The sequence below is a fragment of the Bacillus rossius genome, chromosome 10 (assembly GCF_032445375.1).
Source record: "Bacillus rossius redtenbacheri isolate Brsri chromosome 10, Brsri_v3, whole genome shotgun sequence".
In the NCBI taxonomy this organism is placed as follows: domain Eukaryota; kingdom Metazoa; phylum Arthropoda; class Insecta; order Phasmatodea; family Bacillidae; genus Bacillus; species Bacillus rossius.
In genome coordinates this window covers 59,685,739-59,706,735 of record NC_086337.1, presented here as the reverse complement: position 1 = coordinate 59,706,735, position 20,997 = coordinate 59,685,739, and the positions used below count along the sequence as shown (strand labels likewise).

Genomic DNA, 20,997 nt, shown 5'->3' with positions numbered 1-20,997 from the left:
AAAAATATAATTTTCTAGAGTGCCTTCTCTTAGTAAATTCTGCACCCATTGCGCGTGGTAGTTCTTACAATTAGAGTAAATATTTTATTTTCTCGAATGAATGATAGTGAAACACTCCTCCACAAATCATCAAATGTTTTGGTGGAAATAATTAGTTAAAAGGTTATCGAGATAAATCCCAGTCTCTGATACAACTGTTTTGTGATCAAATCACTGTTATGGTGGCGAATGTAAACTCTAATTAAATTTTGTTACATAAAATTTACATTTTATTCTATATGTGCCTGTGAGAGGCCAATGCAGCTACGGCTTGAATCACATACAACTTTTTGTAGCAGTCACAGCCTACATGTTCAATCATGTTTCACAGTGTGTTCGATATTCGTGTGTCCACAGGAAACCATTAAGGCTACTAAAATATATTTCTATCTAGCTTCAGCTTCAGCTTGTTCCAAAACACGCTCATTTGTTTTGAGTGTTAAGTATCGACATTCTGGAAAGTCAGGTAAGGTGGAACTGGTCAGGGGAAGTGAAGGAATTACTTGAAATCCTGGAAAATCCAAAGTAATCTCCCAGTGACAAGTCATTGGAGGAAAATACCATGTTCCAGTCTGTCATAATCCAGACTGTGAAACCAAGTTTATTTTTCAGATAAGGGTTAAGTTATAGTCATGCGCGCTTTAAAATTGAATATGCTCCGTTATGTTTAAATGTTCGTTTTTGTGATATAATTATAGTTTGAAATTAAATATGATGGTTGTAATAATGTGTAAGTCTGCATTATGTATTTTGTCAGTGTGTAAATATGCAAGATTTTCGAAACTCTCAGTTAAGGTTATGTTTTAGGAGATATTGTGTACCACGTATACAGATATTTGGTTAGAGAGTTGTTTCTGCAAATAAATTAAATGAAAGAAAATAAAAAGTTGATCGAAAAGTGGGCCATCAAGCTGTATTTTATTTCTTTCTTTCAGGAAATTTGCAAAGTAGGTAATTTATTTGTTTTAAATGCTATAAAGAGTTGAAATTTGGATCAGGAAAAGTCAGGGAAAGGCCAGAGAAATTTAATTACAGAATTACTCTGATGCACAGATCTCATCAAAAGTTCGAGACCATTAGTTGATTTGAACAATAAAGCTTGGTACTGAAACTCAGGTATAAATAAATTCTTTACTGCAATAAATATTTCATAAATCACAACATAATGGCATCTAACGCTTTCAAAAATAATTAAAAAAGAATATATCACCAAATACCTGCAAATAGGTTTTATTTTTACTAGCTAAAAGTTTATAAAACACAAACTCCATTATTTGAAACTCATAAAGAAATGAATAGGCCCTATAACTTCTGCTCTAGTAATGATTTTCTAGAGCTCTAAACTTCTGACTTCTGACTTCATTCACTTAAACTTTTAAAAAACAATCGTCAAAATTAAGCATTTTTAGTACTTCATTTAAGATATAATAATTACAAATTTTAAAAATCTAATAACTAATTTTAATAGTAACCAAAACTTTAGTACCTCGTATCTAATAATGGTCTTAAACAATTTGTACGACGTTTTGAACCAGGAGACTCCAAACTTGTTGGCCTAAGGGACACAACTTTAAAACAAGGTTTGAGAGGTAAATTTTGAATAAATATGGTTTCCAATAATTGTCTACATCAAATAGGGTACCTCAATCATGTTATGACACAATCTCAAATTTCATTATTGTACTGATCTAGTGCAAACTTTTAAATAATAACCTTATTTTTATACATTTCTTAACTTTTAAAACAATTTAAATGATTTTTTATAATCATCGCATGATAAAATTAAATTCCGCATTGTAATAAGCCATTGGTACGTCATTCAGTTTTATTGATAAATTACTTTACAAACGATATTCATGCTCACAATATTTTACATTTTTTTTCTCCCGTGTGTTTCTTGCCATTTTGAAGGATTCCGTTTCATCAGGCACGATTCCAACTGTGACTGGCTGGTTCCGTCAAACGTCCAACATTCTCTATACGTACTGTATATAGAAAATGTTGGATGCGCAGCAAGATATCCAACTTGTCAAAGTGCCAGCGACGTTGTGAACTTGAGTGTAAAGTGCTGGGGGCGAAGGCAGCGCCTTGGTGCGTCCTTACTGCTGTTCCGAATGGCGCACGACAGTGACTTGGGCGCCGCACAGTGGGAGATTTGCCCGAAAACGTGGTCAAAATGCAAATCGCGAACTTAAAATCCCGACCAAACTGGCGATGTGGTAGTAATGTTAGATCATCCCTGCATGGGAAACCGGATATGGAAATGAGAAATTCCCATATCCTGAGGTTTCACGGCAGTTGACAAGTGAGGGTCGAGTGCGTTGGGCGGACCTAACTATGTTGAAGATAATTCCATGCTGTACTAAAGTGAATGTCGCGGCCGTAAAAATTGATATTTTTGAGTTCTGAAAAATGGATGCAATTCCTGGAGATATGGCGTCTATATCGCTGCCTTATGTTGTTATATATAAAGCTGTAATGTTTTTTTGTTTTATTTTCTAAAGCTACTTTGTGAACATAATGAAAATTTAGTTTTATCATATTACATCGAGGCTTTTAGTTGGGTATGCCACATTATGCACCTTTCTTTCGAAAAAGAGCGTTTAGTTTATTGTTTAAGTAATACGAATTTGCAATAACTAGCTGCTAATATGTGCTACCCTTTGTGTACGATATTTTTTTCCTTCATTGCTGCACTGGTGGCGACTCCCTGAGGCTATGGCGGGTCTAAGCCGACCCATCATTGTCGACAATGTGCATAGCCCGTCCAATACCAGATGCCTTTTTTCTTATTCCTTCATAAGCTTCACTAATTGTCAGTTCATTCTCGACATCGTCATCTATGTCTGTTAAAGTCTGGAGAAGTTTACTAGTGGTGGTCTATCCTTTTAGAATTCTTTGATGAAAACCACATGTAGTGTTGGTATAGTGAGATTTTTTATTGATACGGAATTTTTTACTACTGGTAAGAAATAAATCTAAAGTCCTTCAAAGTTGTTCACTAAGAAGGACAATTGTTTTAGATTTTTTAGCTGTAAAATAACCATATAATGATGGGTGGGTACACACAAACCCATAAGGAATTTATTAAGTTTATGTCTTGTGTTGTTTTACAATTCAATGATTGTTATCTAATGAGATGAAGAAACTTCCTAAATAAGTTCACGAGACTGTATGGAATGATGGGATGGAAGAAATGGCAACAATTGAGAAATTTGAGCGAAGTTTAAGGGGATTGATGCACCAGCATCGTATTAAAAAAAACAATATATTTGTTAATGATTCAGCTGCTAGAGAAGATTTGAACCATTCTGGTGTAAAATTTATTTTTTTATTTTTTTATTTTAATTAAGTTATTGCTGATTTTCGGGAATTTTTTAAATTCAAGCTTTATTAAAAAACTATAAAGAATTCAGTGGTAAAACTTTCGCAGATAAATTTTCAGACACGGGAGATATGACTGTGACCATTATTTTATCTGTAATCATTATTAATTTAACGTATTTACAATTTGAATTTTAATAAATAAGGTGCTACGAAATTACGTGATATTCATTTGCGAATTTAATAACATTCGCGTTTTCATTTGTAATTCAAACGCCTACATATATGTCGGCTGAATGATTGACTTTATTTTAGTCTTTAGCTTATTGCAGTCTGACCTAAAGTAAAAATGTAGCTGTAGAAATTTGAGCAGCGTGCAAGCTCGTAAACGAGGAATTATGGAGCGCGCTGGACAGTAGTGACACCTTGCGACAGTTTTCCAAACTTTTTGCAGCTCGTTCCCACCCAGCCACAGCTGTCTGCTGTTTACGAAGGGGAGACGGGATTTCGCGGGAAACTGATATGAAGGTCAACGTACTCATTTTCAGTAGATAAGAGAACGTGTTTGGTATAGCTCGGCGTATAATTGAATGGTTATTCTCTGTTATTATTTAGCACAGTGATTTAGCTAGATGTTTTTTGTTGTAAGCGTGAGATTTATTCAGGAATAAAATGCAGAAGAAACCTCCACCAAGCAGCGTACACAAAAGAACAAAACTATCGAAAACCATTAGAGCGCTTAGAAAAAAAGAATAAAGAAAGATACGAGATTACTTTATTATAGCTTTTTTTACCATTTATATTTATTTTTCAGAGTTGCGTATGTACAACGCGATGGACGCGATGCGACAACAAAAAGATGTATAAAATTTTAAACATGTTTTTTTTTTTTGTTTTTCCAGCAATGCGTGAACCATTCATTAACTATACTCAACATGTATCCGTATAATTACGTTTGAGTTTTTTTTTATGACAGGCACCAATGTTAACAAGTTTATTAAGCCACAATAGACTTTTTTCAGAAAACTAAGTGTAGCAGAAAACACTCAACATAGTCTCACACAAAATCAGTTTACATGAATGCAGTTTTAAGAAGTAAGCTACGTAAATAATAGTTAAAAATTATTTAATATCTGCTGGTAACGTTTCCAAAGTATCAGCTTCGCCTTCATTCACGAACAATATTCGTGAGCTTATTTATTTATTATGCTGGCTATTCGTTGGTGACTGTTAGGACTGCAAAATTAGTAAATATTTTTCACCCTATCCTGAGTTAAATCTAAGTGTGCGCGGTTAGATGAGGACCTAGATGTGTCTCAGGCTTACGCCTTTACACTCTACTCATGCGGGGTATTAACCATGCGCGTAAGGGCGCGTTGCCATTGACCTGTAGGATAGTCTCAACAATCCTCTACGAACTCGAAAAATGTCACCTGCTCATTGCCTACTTGACTTGTGACAACTGTTTGTTGTAATGCCTGTGATTCATCGTTGATTTTGTTGAGGAGTTTTCAGTGATTCAGAGCCTCCCATTTAACTGTGGCCGAATTGAAGAAGCATGTTACATGCTTGAATTCATAGCGAATGGAAACCACAAATATTTACTGATGTAGTGGTTGGTAAAAAAAAATATTATTCGTATCGCGTCCATTGCTTCGCGCCATTATGGCTCCTATATTATATGGATTTATAAAATATAACGATTCATTTACGACACTTAAGATAAGGTGTGTAGGATTTTAAGAATTCACTTGAATTAATATTTAAGAACATATTTCAGGATAACTTGTGAAGACGCTCGTACAGACGGCACCGGTTGTGATGACTCATTGTTACCAGAGCAGGGGCCACGCATGTGAAACCTCAACACAACTCGAAAATCATAAGTGTTACATTGAAATGTGTCTGCTACAAATGTTCAGGAATTATAACTTTGAAATCGAGTAGAAATATTCCTGCAATCAGCATTAGGTATATTTTAATAGACATTGAAAGCGAATCATTAAGTAGCTTCAAAATCCAAATACCGGAATACAGATAGTCTGTAACAATACAGACCTCACAGACTAGATATGGTCCAGATTGTTAATACTAACACATTTGAAAAAAAACTGACTAGTTACTGAATATGTTGAAATTTTGTAAACCTGTTACTTTAGATGATTGGTGATGTAATAATGTCTCTTGGAAACTACATAAGATTTTAACTGCTTTTATTTCTCCATAAATTCGCAAATCACCATGGCAGCCATTTTACGATCATGATTTAATTCTTAAATTTTAAATTAGTTTATTTGTTGAGAGCCTGGTACAATGTGTCTGACCACTAAAGCGATCCGAGCCGCGTAGTGTATACTACTGCGAGGTTGCCGAAGTAGGCTCGGGTCGGGACGAATTTCGCTGTGAAGAAACAAAGGTTTTTAATACATGGAAAATTATCCCAAAGCCGAAAATTTGTACAGTAGTAGAATGAAAATTCTTAGTAACACGTCAAAAGTTTAAGTACTGCCGCAAACCTTGTGCGTCACACCAAAAACGGGCAGTTAAGTCCAAAATGACAATTTTATGCAACGATCCACAATAATGGATATTGCAAATGCACTTTATGGAGTAGACCGTCAGTATGGAACCCAAAATAATCTAGAAACATTGCCCTATCTGAGGATAGTGATAAAAAGCACAAAGTTTTAACATGTTTCTATAAAATATACCTTTTAAATCATTAAAGTTAACGAATTCACTTTCATTCAATTTTAAGGAAATATAAATACATCTTACATAAACTTAAAGAGCCCAACGTGGAAATCGCTTAAAGTAAACGTTGTTGCATATTTATTCATCTTTAAATTGGTATATTTTTTAAGTGTCTCATACAATTAGTCTGACCACTAAAGCGATCCGAGCCGCGTAGTGTATACTACTGCGAGGTTGTCGAAGTAGGCTCGGGTCGGGACGAATTTCGCTGTTAAGAAACAAACATTTTTAATACATGGAAAATTATCCCAAAGCAAAAATTTTGTACAGTAGTAGAATGAACATTTCTTAGTAACACGTCAAAAGTTTACTGATGAAACCTTGTGATCACACCAATAATGAGCAGTTGAGTCCTTAATGATAATTTCTACAATGATCCACAAAAATGTTTCGTAAATTTAATAACTTTAATACTTTTTTAAGCCGGTTCTCATTATGGCACCAAAGTAATATAAAAGAATGTCCTACATGGAAACTGTGATAAACACCTTAATGTTTAAACGTCCTATTATTAAATTGGTAATTTTAATCATAAAAGGTAAGAAAAATATATTTTTTATAGAAATTTGACTACATGTTACATAAATATGTTGAGTGTAGCGTTAAAATCACTTCATAAATATTGTCTGTGTGTTTTTTTTTAAAGGTTTAAATGTGTATATTTTGAGTGTCTGGTACAATAGTCTGACCACTGATGTATTTCAAGATGCGTAGTGTGTGTGCAGCAGTGTTAGTCGCTCGTGCTGGGACGTTTTTTGCTCCAGAAAACTAAGGTTTTTAATGTATGGTAATTCCAGACTGAATTTTACTCTGAAAGAATAAAAGTTTCCTAACTGCTAGTGATTTTTGCTGCTTACGTAGATAAAAATCTTCCAGGATGCGATTTGCTTAGTTAAAAATGTTAGTATGATCGACTCTTTAATTTCTAAATTATAAATAAATAACAATAGAACTTCCCGGAAAGTTGTGATAAACTGACGATATTACGCGAGTAGCAGACCCGTACGTGACTAAAGAGAAAGGCTATTTTCCTTGACCGTTAAGATTTCTGGGACGAACACCCTCTCACAGCTGGTGTCATAAAATACGGTCAAACTCTTGCAAAAACATCCACCACCGCTCTTTGCCACTAGCAATTCAACGAAGTAAGCTAGGCGCAGCACTCCAATGAATTAACTTAGAAAAAAATACTAAATATGTAATTCTATCAATACATTTTACAACACAACTTATGTTTTATTTATTTTCTGGAAAAAAATAATATTATCATACGAATTATGTTATAAAAGTGACAAAACTCAATAAGCACATTTACGGTGTATCGTTTTCTTCAATTGTTATGTAGTAAACTAATTTCATATAATTAAATATATATATTTTATAATATAGGCTACATTAAAATTTTGCACAGTTCTGATCTAAAATAATATAATGTATTAGAAATAAAAAATAATTATATTTTTTGGTATTAAAATATTTTTTAATAATAAAATTTTTGTAACAAAATACGAACACACATATATAAAACCAGAGGTCCTCTAGAATTTTGATTTACAAGTTCCAAGCAGAAATTGTTTATTGTTAATTTTATTGTATCAAAAATCATTCATATAAGAAAAAAGAATATGTATATCTCAATAGATGTAACATGAATACACCCTATCATATGCATTAAATATATTTTAAGTAATTCCTAAATAAGACCAAGTTTATTGAGTGTCGCAGTACGCAGCGTGTTTCAAAGCCCGCCGGCCGTGAAAGATCAGTACGGCCGCAGTACACTGCAACGCTCGGGCAGCTTTAATGAGGCAACTAATTATGCTAGACTCTTTATAAATATACTATCTTAAAGCTAAAAGTATAATTAAAAACATTTATTAGACATTTTTTCTTATTGGGCTCTTCAAATCGGTGTAAATCGTATTTTTATCTGGGTGGCAAAGATAAAATAAATATATGTCGTGAATTAATCGCTTTATATCATATCTTAAATATTAAAAATTTAAATTTTTTCTAACATTAATGGGCGTATTACAGTTTCTAGATTATTTTGGTAAGTTTACGGACAGTCAAAATTAAAAACTGTATAAATGGGTAGTATTTTAATGGACTGATGCTGTCACCTAGGACTTAAATGCAAATTTTCGGTGATAACGCACAAGGTCTTCAGCGGTAAACTTTCGGTATGTTATCAAGCATAGTCAACTCTACCACAGTACAAAAATTCAGCTTTGGACAAATTTTTCACAGGTTGTCTTGGTTTCCTGGAGTAACATGAAAGTCTACGCGGGGAAGGGCGGCTACCTGATCCGAGAATGAAGGATAGGGCGAGATGGGAAGCGAAGATAAGAGCTGGTTGGGTGTCCGTGTTGGAGAGAGAGAGAGAGAGAGAGAGAAAGAGAGAAAGGCGATATTGTGGAAGACCTTCGAAAGATTCCCGCTAGATGGCAGGCCTCAGAGCTGCAACATTCGACAACCTCCCCTCACAGAAGCTCTCTCGCCACTAACTTGCCAAATCTCACCCGCTAGCTTATATACGTGCTGGCTGGCCGTACAGTAGTAATAAACAAGCATTTATAAAACACTTAAGCTCATTTCCAACAAATTCTGACGAATGACTGTTTTTTGTCCTGCACCAATCCCCTTAACAGCCTAGGTCTTCAGTGCCAGTGACTGTGATTTGGGGTAGAATCGAAGCATGAATGGAATACAACAGTGAAATGGGAAGCACTCCGAGAAAACTAGCTCTTCTAGGGCCAAGTCAGTTACATTTCCCCCCTTAAGAAATTCCGGATCGACCATAACCAAGAATGAATCCCGCGAATAAGACATTATTCCTAAGGGTCTACTGTTGCGAACGCAAATGAGCACTGAACAAAGAACTTGTAAACGAATTCACCAAAAACATTATGGTGTAATTTTGTTGACTATTTCTTTGGTATTTTCTTTTTCACTATAACAGAATTGCATAAAAATATCAGTGCATTTTATTACACTATTGTAATTATATTCAACAAAATGGTATTAATAATTTGTGAATATTATGTTTTTAATATTCCAAATTGAAGTGTTGTCCGAGAAACGGGGTTGCATTATAACAATACCTGCGAGTGCAAGGCCTGCTTTGTCCACGTTTTTTTCTAAGCTAAACACTAAATGGAAAGAATCTTCAAGAAACATTGACTATTTTCTGAATAAAAATCAAGCATGGCTCAGCAAGAACATTTGTATTCCGGTAAGTAATCCCAGTTCTGGAGAGTCGGCAAAGAAACGTGGATGCCCTTCCATGGAATTTTGTTCAAGTAGTGAACGAATGAAACGAAGGAGAACAGAGCAACTACGTACAAATGTAGACATGTCGATGTTGTCTTATGCCACTCAGATGAGCCTTTGTTCGTCTGGTAATATAGATGCTGCCAACATAGTAAAAGACATAACCACAACTACCCCAACAAGAGCTTCGAAATATCGGAAGCATTATATAGTATGCAAGTCGAGAAGACAATATCTGCAGATGAGGCTTTGTCTACAATGGTTGAAGCTAAATTGAGTAGGCATCAATACAGTGTAATTAGATCAACAGCGCAAAAACACAACTGAAAATTGTATCCCAGTTATGAAGCAGTAAGGGAAGCGAAATCGAGGTGTTGTGCACCGCGTACGAGTATCACAGTTACTGAGAAAAGTGCAGAAGTGAAGTTTCAAAGTCTGTTAGATCACACCTGTCAACGTATTTTACTAGTCCAAGAAGAAGTGATACAAAGTTTACATCCCGACGATGTGCGTGCATTAAGTTTAATTTGTAAATGGGAATGTGATGGGAGCTCGGGACACATTGAGTACAAGCAAAGATTCAACAACGATTCTGATTCGGATGCAAATGTGTTCTTAACGTCTTTTGTACCATTGCAACTTGTTTCTTCTGAACTGAAATCTCGGGACGAAATTGTTATATGGAAGAATCCGAGGCCTTCATCTCCCAGGTTTTGTAGGTCAATCAGACTGCAGTTTCTCCATGAAAACACTGAATGCATTGTGAGAGAAAAAAACTATATCGAGCAGCAAATTGAATCACTTGTTCCACTGACTGTAAAAATAAATGGGAATGCGATATCTGTTACATACAAAATTTGTTTTACCATGATGAGCAATTGTCAATAAAATTACAAACATTTAATATGCATATTATAGACTACTTATTATATATATTTTTTGTTATTTTAGCCTCTATAAGATGAACGGCCATTAACTAATTGATTTTAACATTAAATTCGGAATCAGCGACCTCGAAAACCCCTATAATGAAGTTTGTATGACATAACATTGGTTTTTGTATTTTTGACCACGTTTTCGGGCAAATCTCCCACTGTGCGCCGCCTCGGGCAGTAAAGCCCCTTGGAGGCTCGCGCCCTCCTGTTGTCGATGCCTGGAGGGGAGGGAGATCTACTGTTAATCGCTGGTGGAAGCGCGCTGGGACCTCGACGACTTCTTCCGGAGGCCGTGGGGCGGAGTGCTACCTCCTGCCTCACTCGGGGCCTAAGTCTCCCGGGGCGAGGAGTTGAGGAGCTCTGAACTTCGGACATTGTGGACTTTGTTGTTTGCTACATCCTTCAGACATGATATCCGCGAGGGGAAATAACTGACAATGTTACACAGAGAAAAACATTTGGCACCTTTTTTTTCAAATACACTTCTAAACATAGAGGCAGTTATCTATAATCACCGAGAGGAACTAACAGTTCGGATCCTCTCCCCATTAAACCTTACCTTTAAATATATATATATATATATATATATATATATATATATATATATGGCGGCCTAAACTGTAAACGTGATCTGGAAAAATTTGCACCACTTGTAAAGTTTCCAATGAATTTTATTAGCAATATAATTGTAATTGGTGCTACTATCAGGATGAACACAATCATAAAAAAATTATTTTGGAACTCGACCGAGCCCCCATTAGTGCTCGGGCTTCGAGTATTTTACCCCCTTCCCCCTTTTTTCCCTTTATTCTTTATCATCACCTTGCGACGACTGCCGTGTTTAGAAGTGGCGCATTAAGAGGTGCCTCCTGATTTTAGGTCATGACATTGTTTTTAATTATTTAATCATATGTAAATTTGTAGAATTTTGGATTGGTTAAATTTTACGAAATAAAAAAATGGTTGCATCGCATACGTTTCATTAGCTGCAAAATTTACTTTTTTTATTGTTTTGAGGACTACAAATTAGAATAATTAAACAGATTACCAAACTGAAACTTTTTAGGTGTAATAACTATGCTACTCGCTACTACATGATGAATTTTATATTTATACTACAAATATATATATATATATTATTTAGCTTGGTTGTCAATATCCTCACAAATTTAAGAATTTTGAATGGTCAAGTAAAATTAAAGTAAATTTTCTGAAATAAATGTAAGCTATATTTTAAAGTAGCCCGTAGAATAGTCCTGTGTTCCTCTTATTTGTACAGTCCAAAATCCTTAAAAAAAAATATAAGGCACATAATTATGCAGAAAGTATGCGGTAATTTTCTTTATCGTTATGTGATAGTTGAGCCGTAAAAAAAAAGCTCCATGTTGACCAATGTTCAACTTAATTTTAAAATAATGACTGATAACTGGGCGCACCCCTTGAAGTTTCACAGACGCGGACATGCTGTCCCTCGTCTTCTTGTTCTGCGGGAGAAGGCATATCTCCGTGACGACGGCTTAGTGCAAACACCGTCTGTTCACAATTGGACGATTTTGAATTTTTTTTATTTTGTTTTCATAGCATCATATCAATATTTATACCGTGTACGAACTAGTGATTCCAATTAAACCAGTAGTCTAAAATTATAGGTGATAAAATGTATGAACGAAGCACAAAAATCCAGGGATTCGTAAACATTAACGTCGAGATATCTTTGCATAAAGAAGGTGGCATACTATGTTTTTTGCGATACGCCATCAATATTTAAACAAGGGAATGAGGTTGCCCTGGTAGTTTGCACGCTCTTAATTCACTAACATAAATACCAATAGAAATTGGTTGTATCATGGTCCACTCTTGTTCGAGATACGTCCTGCCCTCGACTCTGCTTCCAGGTCGCTGCAGCCGGGGTATCGACCAGCTTTGAGACGTAGAATGAAGTCCGATACTTTGTTTGCAGGGAACCATGTGATTAGTTGCAGCAGAGCGAGTAATTTACAAGTCAACAAGTGGAGGCGGAGTGGGGGAAAGGTCGTAAATAATCCTAGCAATTTCTCCAAGCTTCAGAGTGGACCTAACGAGCTACTGCTTAACATTCAAGACACTCAATGGATCACAGGGGAAAATTTGACAGTGAGTACAAAATAATTTGTCAATATAGAGACCTTACTAAATGTTCTGCAGTGGTAAAAGAAATAATAACTACCGTCTTAAAAATACTTTTGATACATGAATATTGCCATCAAATGGAAACTATTGTGAACTGGAACTTGAAACATTAAGTTACCACGACTAAATCAATATAATGTGTTTCATGCTTACCATTTTTTCCCCTTTACAATCCTTTTATAATATTTTTATCTCTTTTCAAATAGCATACCCCACCTGATTTAATATACTTTACTCATTATACTGGGAATGCCACTACAGTTTGCTCATATTCCTTCTGGTAATTCGAGCTGATAATGGTATTAAGAGAAAAGTCAAATTAACATAGACCTGTTTAAGTGACATAAAGGAGAGTGTACTTATGTTGTAAACTGTCTCGATGCTTTGTACCTTATACGTGTAGAGACTTTGAAATAAGAACTACTGGTAGTGGTAAGTTACAATGGAAACATATTTTTATTCGTAAGTAATATTGTACTGTTTGCTGTTTGGATCGGTGAAACTTATTCTGAGGAAGGAACCTAAAATTTCAGACATTTGTATGTCTTTTTTGTTATGTGTGAGCGGGTTTTTTTTTTTTTTCACACAGTTTCGAAGAACATCGTGGCTGCTTAAGTATGCGTTAATTCTGAACGATGGTAATTGTTTTCTTTCTTCGATGAGTGCAAACTTTCCAAGCTGGTTTAACGTAACTCGCAGTCGGGGATCTGTAATCGCGGTAAGGTAGGTGGAAAGGTACTGGTGATGAGCTATGGTGGTGAGGGGGGTGTGCAATGGACTGATGGGCCTCTCTTTCCTTCATTTCGGACGGAGATGTCGTGTCGCATTTTCGGACAAGGGGCATCTGTGCTCTGCTAGCCCGCGCGGAGTCCCATTAGGACGGGAGTTGCCTTGTTTGGAGAGTTAATTGAAACTGGACAGTGGGTACGCGCATGTCCCCGACTGTTGTTCCGTTACGGCCCGCTGTTCGCCTCGGGGCCTCCACTCGGCGAGGCGCGACAGAACAACATCCGCTCGCTCAGTTCAGCTCCAACTGCCATGGCCGGTCAGCCACCGCCGCGAATGGGGAAGTTCGTGACGCGTGAAGTAGTTTACAAGTTCGTGTGTGAGCGGTTCAGCTGTCCGTTCCCTAAACAGTTCGCCGTCGTTCTAAATTAAATTTTGTACCACTGATTAGAATTCTATATATGTTCAATTAGAATACCCGCTTTAATCTTCTTAACGCATTATAGTTGGGAAGCCTTCTTTTCACAGACGAGAGAGTCAAACTCCCGATCGTGCATCTTCGGTTTTTTTTTTGGTTCATTGTAAATAAATATGGCGGTGTTGATAAAAGGATACTAATGGTCAATTAGGTTAGGTTAGCTACATTATAAATACTTTAAAACATTGTGGACGGTTGATTTGGTTAGGATAGCTATATTAAAGATACGGAAAAAAAGCATGAACAGAAGGGAACTTCGGGTTTTGGCTTTCTTGTTTGTGAAAAGAAGGCTTCCCATTATAGTTTTTGAGTGTTCCTACAGTTACTACAGTTTTTTACCTCTTATTTCACCTTATTTGCCCAAGTTGAAAAAATATATAGGTTTTAAAATACTTATAACTGGTCTGTGTCGTAGTTTTGTGAATGTCGCACGTTTGCACGCTCGAGTAATTGACGTGACATCTTTGCATTTGCATTTCCTCGGCCGAGACTGCGTGGCAGCTCGGGACAATGGTGCCTTTGTTATCTCTGGAGCAGACTGTCCCGCGCCACCAGCCCGCCGACAAACTTCCTCCCCAAAAGCTGTGTCGCGCGACCACGAGAATAAATTGCCTGTTGCCTTTCCTCGGAGAAAGTTTTGTCACATTTTGTTCAGTTTCCGACGGTAATTGCCTCCAACACCTCCGCTAGAGTGAAAGTTGCAGCGAAGTTACGTCCTATTATGAAGGGTCTGTGTGGAAATAAAGGGGGCAATTTAGGTGGCAGAAACCATTCTCCCCAGGCTTTGCAACTAAATACCTGGTGCCTACAATCTGGGAGAGGAGAACTAGGAGGAAGTAATGTTTGGGAAAGTAATGCTATGAAAATAGATTTGAGTGGTTTATATGTTTGGTGAGGGGTTGTTTAAGGGAAAATGAAAAAGGTAGAGTGTTGAATAATAGGGAAAATTCAAGTAAGTTTCCCTGAAAGTTCAAAATGTTTAGGATATGTGGTTTACGTTTACTTTTAGAGTCGGGTAGTGTCCAATAATCACAATTTTTGTATACATTTACTCACGTGCAAAAAATAAATTGATACGCTGTAAAAATTTGAAAACAATCCTTTATGGTGCTTTTTTTTTTGTTGCCAAGTTGTGTGATTATCACTAACGTCTTATCTGGTTTTCTGGTTTAAAGGGATTTTCTACTGCTTTCTTCCTTGAAAAAGACCCCTCTCCCCGCTTACTCTTGTGAAAAGAAAATTAACTGAAAATTTAACCCAAACCATATTTTTTGTAAAAAAAATTGACTACTTTAAAATTGTGCGGGTATTGTGACAATTTGACACGCACAATCTCATCTCAATCATGAATTACAAATGGATGTAGACATATTCTGGTCTTCGGCGCTTGGAGTCCAATTTGTCTTACGATTTGTCAAAAGAACTGATAAATTCAGTAGATTTAGACATTGTTACGTGCTTTTCACAGACACTCATAAATAAAGTAATACATTTCACAATAAGTCTTTTCGGCAACTTTTCGTTTAACTTAGGCTTTTTTTAGTGTGTCCCTACTGTGCTTGCAAACTATAATGACAGGGACCTTAAAATCAGAACCTGCTGCGTTTTATTTTCTCTCTGTTTACCTAAAGTTGAAACATCGAGGATTTGAATTTTTAATTAAATTTATAGCATATGTGCTGTACTTAGTTTGAGGTTTTATATTTATTGGTTAAAACATTGGTAATCCAAAATGTTTGTAGTTTACCTTTAAACTAGTGGTTAGGTTAGGTGTAAATATTACCTAATAATTTGTGATATCTTGAGAATGGCCTGTTAGGTTATCTACATTAAAAATTCTTTTAAAAGAGTGGATGCTGTGTTATGTTAGGTTGGTTACATTAAAATACTGTAGTTGGGAATTACTAATTAAAATGAAGATAACTTAACGTAATCAATTTCCCTTATTATGTTTTTAGCCTTTGTAACGAAACTAACGGATCTTATCCAACCGCTCAAATGATTCCATAGTATTTTCGTCGTAGCTAGCCTTGTGATCGGTGCTACCGAAGTTGCACGAGCTAGAGGCGAACTTCGGTAATGTTCGGAACTGTCAGAGCATGCGAGTGACACGCAGGTACATATTAGAGCGTGGATGTCGGCTTCCCGCCTTCCTTGGAGCGGAGGAAACACGGGCAGTCGCTCTGCGCTGTCTTGGCCTCCCCCCGCCCCCCCGATCCTACTTCGCGGCACCGGGTGGCCTTGACCCGCCGGCTCCCCTCCTCTTAGCGAGCCGCGCCTAGCTCAGGTTTATTATAGACTTGTGACTCAGAGGCCGGGCGATAAGGGCGGCTTGCACGCGCCGCAGGCTGCCTGCTCGCCTCTGTTGGCATGTCTGTCCGCTCACCCCAGGGACTAGTTGTGTTGTATTATCTTAAGAAGTTTTGGACGTGATAACGTCTTACAAACGTCTAAAGTCACTATTATTACGATTGTAGTCATTCCCGAGAATGAAATCGATTCTAAATTCCAGTGACTTCACAGAGTAAAACTATTCGTAGTAGCCAATCATTATTAACTTCATACATGCCACTAAATTATATACTATATTTAAACGGGCCAAGTTATATAATTTAAAAGCTATGAAATAGTTATCGCTTATAAACTGCTGGAACTGAGATGACGTCTACTATTCCATTTAAAAGCACAAGAAACTTGTACGGCATGTTCTGAATGTGCAAGTTTGGTCGGTCGGAAGTGGGTCGAAGCAGTTTTTTCCCGGGAACTTTGCATCCCGACACCATGGACTCAGAACAGCTCCATTAGGGTGATTTTTTTTTTTTTTTTTTCCTGGCCATCAACCGCACGACCACGCCATTAACCTCCAGGATACTCTTCCGACACATTAGTGGGAAATGTCCTGAGTGGTGGATTTCAAGATTCATCCAAACAAAGTAATTTTACATATCGCGCTCCTAATTACGTCACTGAAATTATTTCATCACATAAAAACTTGAAAGAAAAAAAACCACTACTCCTATACTGTGCAAGACTTAAAATTCGGTACTATACTAGACGCGTTTTAAATTATCTTTGCCATCTGGTAGTTAACTAACTGAGAATTTATTGTTTTGTGCCGAGCAACAACAAAATATTATGTTTTTATGTTTAATGCATGTAAACCAATTGTAAACAATCAGTTTATACGTAAAAGTACTCTAACCCTGAACTCGTCATTCATATTAATAAAATAAAATTTTGTTTGTTATAAAATATAAGTTTATAACTAGTCTCAAAAACAGTAAGCTTTCGAAACCACTTTTAGCGCAAGAGTTCAAATAAATTTCTTTGTTGTGTTGAAAATGTCACCTAATAAGTTATGCTTAAAATATATATAACAAACTCTCGTATTTCTTCCGTCAGAATTGTTTTGCGCTTTACATATGCAAATTGAAAATTCGTGTAATAATGCACACACACACTTATAATATTGTTACGAACATGAGCAAGGCCGTGACACGTGCAGGTGCAGAGCTGGCTGGCGGTTGCCGCAACATGATATGCACCGCGCGCGCCTGGAAGATTACAAGGATTGTCGCTTTCCCCCTCCTTCCCACCTCTCCCCGCGCGGCGCCCTGCCTTTGACACGTAACTGAAACCTGACAGCTGCGGAGTTACGCGAGCCGCCGACACGTGTTTCGAGAGATTTCTGCCGTCGGGTCGGCGCGGAATGACGCGACTGGCCCCGGCCGCGCTCGGTAGTTCTGGAAGGTGTCTGGGCCAATATATATGTGCCCGGGACGCCGGCCTGGGAGAGTGAGTAGAGTCAGGGAGAGTTCAGGCGGGAGTTCTCCCGCGTCGGAGATTCTGGGGCGATAGTGCCGCGGGTGCGGCAGAGTGGCGAAGTCCTTGGATGAAGGTTCCAGGGCGGAGAGTTCAATTCCGGGCAATAGTGTCGCGGGCGCGGCGGAGTCCCGAGCGAAGATCTGAGCGAGGCGTTGAGCGGACGCTCGGCGAAGGCAAGTGCGTCGGCGGCGGCGCAGTCCCGCGGCTGAGACCCACGAGGGGTGCTGCGGCGAGAGTTGCGCCAGAGGTGCGGCCCAGCGAGGTGTGTGGATTGTGAGAAACGAGTGGCTGGGGAAGCAACATTTTTTTAAAGTGCAATTGATTATTTGCCATTTTAGAAGAATATTTGTAAGTGACGTAAGTAGTAGCAATAAATAAAACTGTGTAGTGTAATAAAATCTTAAATTGGGCTATCCTTTATGAACCCGCGGTAAATCGTACCAAATATAATAATGTCATGTGTAACTGCGGTATTAATAGCTTTATTTTAAGATAATAAATTTTGAGCATAGAAAGGGGGTGGGAATATTTAATTGACAAGGACATTTATTGAGTTCGAATTATATTTAAATTTTTGTTTTTAATCAAGTTATTTTTAATTTATTGAATTCAAAATGTTTTTAACATATGTTGGTATTTTACACGAGCCACTCACCATTGACTTTAGTTTTCTGGTCTAACGGGTTTTAGTGATCGGAAGAAGTCATTACGTATTTCCGATACGCTTCAAACAAGTAACTCGGTATGCACAATGACGGTGAAATCGTTTTTAAATCAGTTTCATCACTAATTATCTACATTATTTACAGAATTAGATGAAAACAGGCGATAATAAATAACAAATCAGTAATATTAAAATAAGCTCAGGTTCCACCGAGATTTGAACTCGGATCGCTGGATTCAGAGTCCAGAGTGCTAACCATTACACCATGGAACCCATATGTTTTTAAAGTGTGGTACAAAACGTAATATACTTTGTACATGATTAAGTCATGAGATATTTTATTGTTGTTGATTAATAGGAAATGTCAAATATTAAAAAAAACATTTAAATTTTTCTTTAAAACAAAATATATTATTTTAATCATAACTCTTACAATTTTAACGCCTAATATACCATAAAATATGACCTACAACCATGTGCCTCCGTGGCGCAATCGGCTAGCGCGTTCGGCTGTTAACCGAAAGGTTGGTGGTTCGAGCCCACCCGGGGGCGATAAATTTTTTTATCTTTTCAAATGTAAGTTTTTGTTCATAAATAAGGTTTTTATACTGTTTCACTTTTTACTCAAGTCGGTTTGATTACAAAACTTAAACTTTTACATTTGTTTCTAGGTTCAAAATACACACAATAATATTTATTTTCCATTAGCTCTAATTTAGCTGAACCCTTATATTACATGATTATTTTTTTCTCTGATATATTACATAATTTTGCTTGATATAAGGAATTTTGTATTACTTCAGCGCATAGAAACATAATATATTATTGGTACTCAAAAATAACACCTGATGGATACACTTAAAACAAATTTGAGGTAAAAAATAGGCGTTAATGGATCTAGATGATAAAATTGAAACTAAACATTAGGCATTTTTCCAGCTACTTAATGACTGTTACCTAATAGCTTACATGCATACACCTAAAAAAAATTAGTATTAGTATTTCCATAGATATTGAAAGTTTTACTAAATGAAAGTGCAGAAAAAAAAACATCTAATGAAAGCGAGCAGCAAGTCTTTACAATTGCTATGTTGGTTCAGAATGTATGCCAGTTTCGTTTAAAACCTTATCATAAAAGAAGTGGTTTTGATGTTTCTTTTCGTGTTTCGCTTCACACGCAGCCTGCTCCGCTGTTTATGGAAGAGAGAGCGAGCTAAGTTAACTCAGCACTAGGCTGTTAGTTGCATTTAGGCGAACTGTAAATTATTTAATGTCGGTTACTAGACAAAAATCTCACGATGTAAAATAAAAAAAAATTAAATTATATTAAATTTTAAAACTGTATTTTTTTTTGTCGGAAGCCTGTTTGTTTCTAGTCAGTGCTGTGTTGAATAGAGCGCGAATTTATAAGTTTTCTTTTTTTCACCGCACGTCATACTGCTCTTAAATAGCATGGTAGTATAACAAGCATTTTTTTTCTTCACCATCACAACCCTAATAATGTTCATATGATTAAATTTTATTTTTCGGCCCTCTTTTTAAATTCGTGCGCGGTGTTGAATCACGACCTCTACGGACACTGTTATCGCTAGGTACTCTGCTGTCTTGTCCTGTACCGAGGTCCTAGACTTGACAACCGCCCTGATGATCCAGGGCGTGTGTCCACATCGCGAGCACACCTGGTTTGTAAGAACTGCACCGACGCGCCTGGCTCAGGTAACGGAACGAACTCCCTGCTGCACGGTGCGCGTGGGAGCTCCAAGAGAGACACACGGCTCCGAGAGATAGTTCCTCCAACTGCCTAACTTGCACGGCGGATCCTACCCGCTGTTCAAGCCTGTCGTCCAAGCGCGCATCAGTGCTCTAGAAGAACAAGCAGCGTCTACACAAACTTGCGACTCAGTTCACTCGTGCTTTGAAATATTCTTGCATTGCGGAAGATCGACTGAAACCAACTAATGGTTCGCGCCAGACAACGAAGATGAATACATGAATATGTAAACAGAGTATACGCCAATATAAATCTTTCCCCTCATCAACGCATACTTCAAAAATATGTTTGTTTACTCTCATTTGAATTCCTATTGGCTTAACAGCACACGTAGTGCAATAAAATTTTGCCAATTTCCCATACGTCTACACATCGAGACGCTTTATGGAATCTCCGCATCACACGCCATGTTAATATTTTCTTTAAGGATTATTTCTAAAACTTTAACCTGATGCCTCCCTTGCCACAAACATTTTAAACATATATCCAATAAGTGTAATATAACGGCTGTATGAAGGCATGCAAGTGATCATTTTGTACAAATTGAATATCTGTTTTTGTTTGAAATATTTGTGGGAGGTCAGCGAATGCAAGAGAGGTACCGATTTAAGATTTCATAAATAGTTCTTAAATAAAAGTTATGAGGAATAAACGAATAAACTAAATCATGGCGTGTGAGCTCGAGCACGCAATGGCCACGCCAAGTCCTTCTGTGTCCCCCCCCCCCCCTTCCTTGCGGGCCGACCTTTTCTCGCGAGTCTGTCCAAGCAACCCTGCGCCGTCAGCGGCGTGCGGGCGCTCGACCTGGAACGAGCCGCCCCTGCGCTCCGCGCCTATAAATTCAGTCCGTGCACTTAATGTTATCTCTTTCCTCCCTTCCTCCCTCTCTTCGCCCGCTCGTAACTCATCCTTCTTCCTCCATGCCGCGGCTCCAAGCCGCTTCACACCTCTGTGTCCGCCGCGGCCAGACCATGGAGCGAGCGCTGGGTAGAGTGCGCGTGTGATCTGCGCAGCCTTAGTACTCACATTCCTCAGAGGA

At 37.4% G+C, this 20,997-nt stretch overlaps 2 non-coding genes across 2 annotated transcripts; one reads left to right on the top strand and one right to left on the bottom strand.

Annotated features, from left to right (window-relative positions):
- Positions 1-18,388: 18,388 nt before the first annotated feature.
- Positions 18,389-18,460, bottom strand: Trnaq-cug (transfer RNA glutamine (anticodon CUG)). Its single transcript has one exon. It is a non-coding gene; the product is annotated as a tRNA-Gln (tRNA).
- Positions 18,461-18,665: 205 nt separating this feature from the next.
- Positions 18,666-18,739, top strand: Trnan-guu (transfer RNA asparagine (anticodon GUU)). The gene has a single exon. It is a non-coding gene; the product is annotated as a tRNA-Asn (tRNA).
- Positions 18,740-20,997: the final 2,258 nt, after the last annotated feature.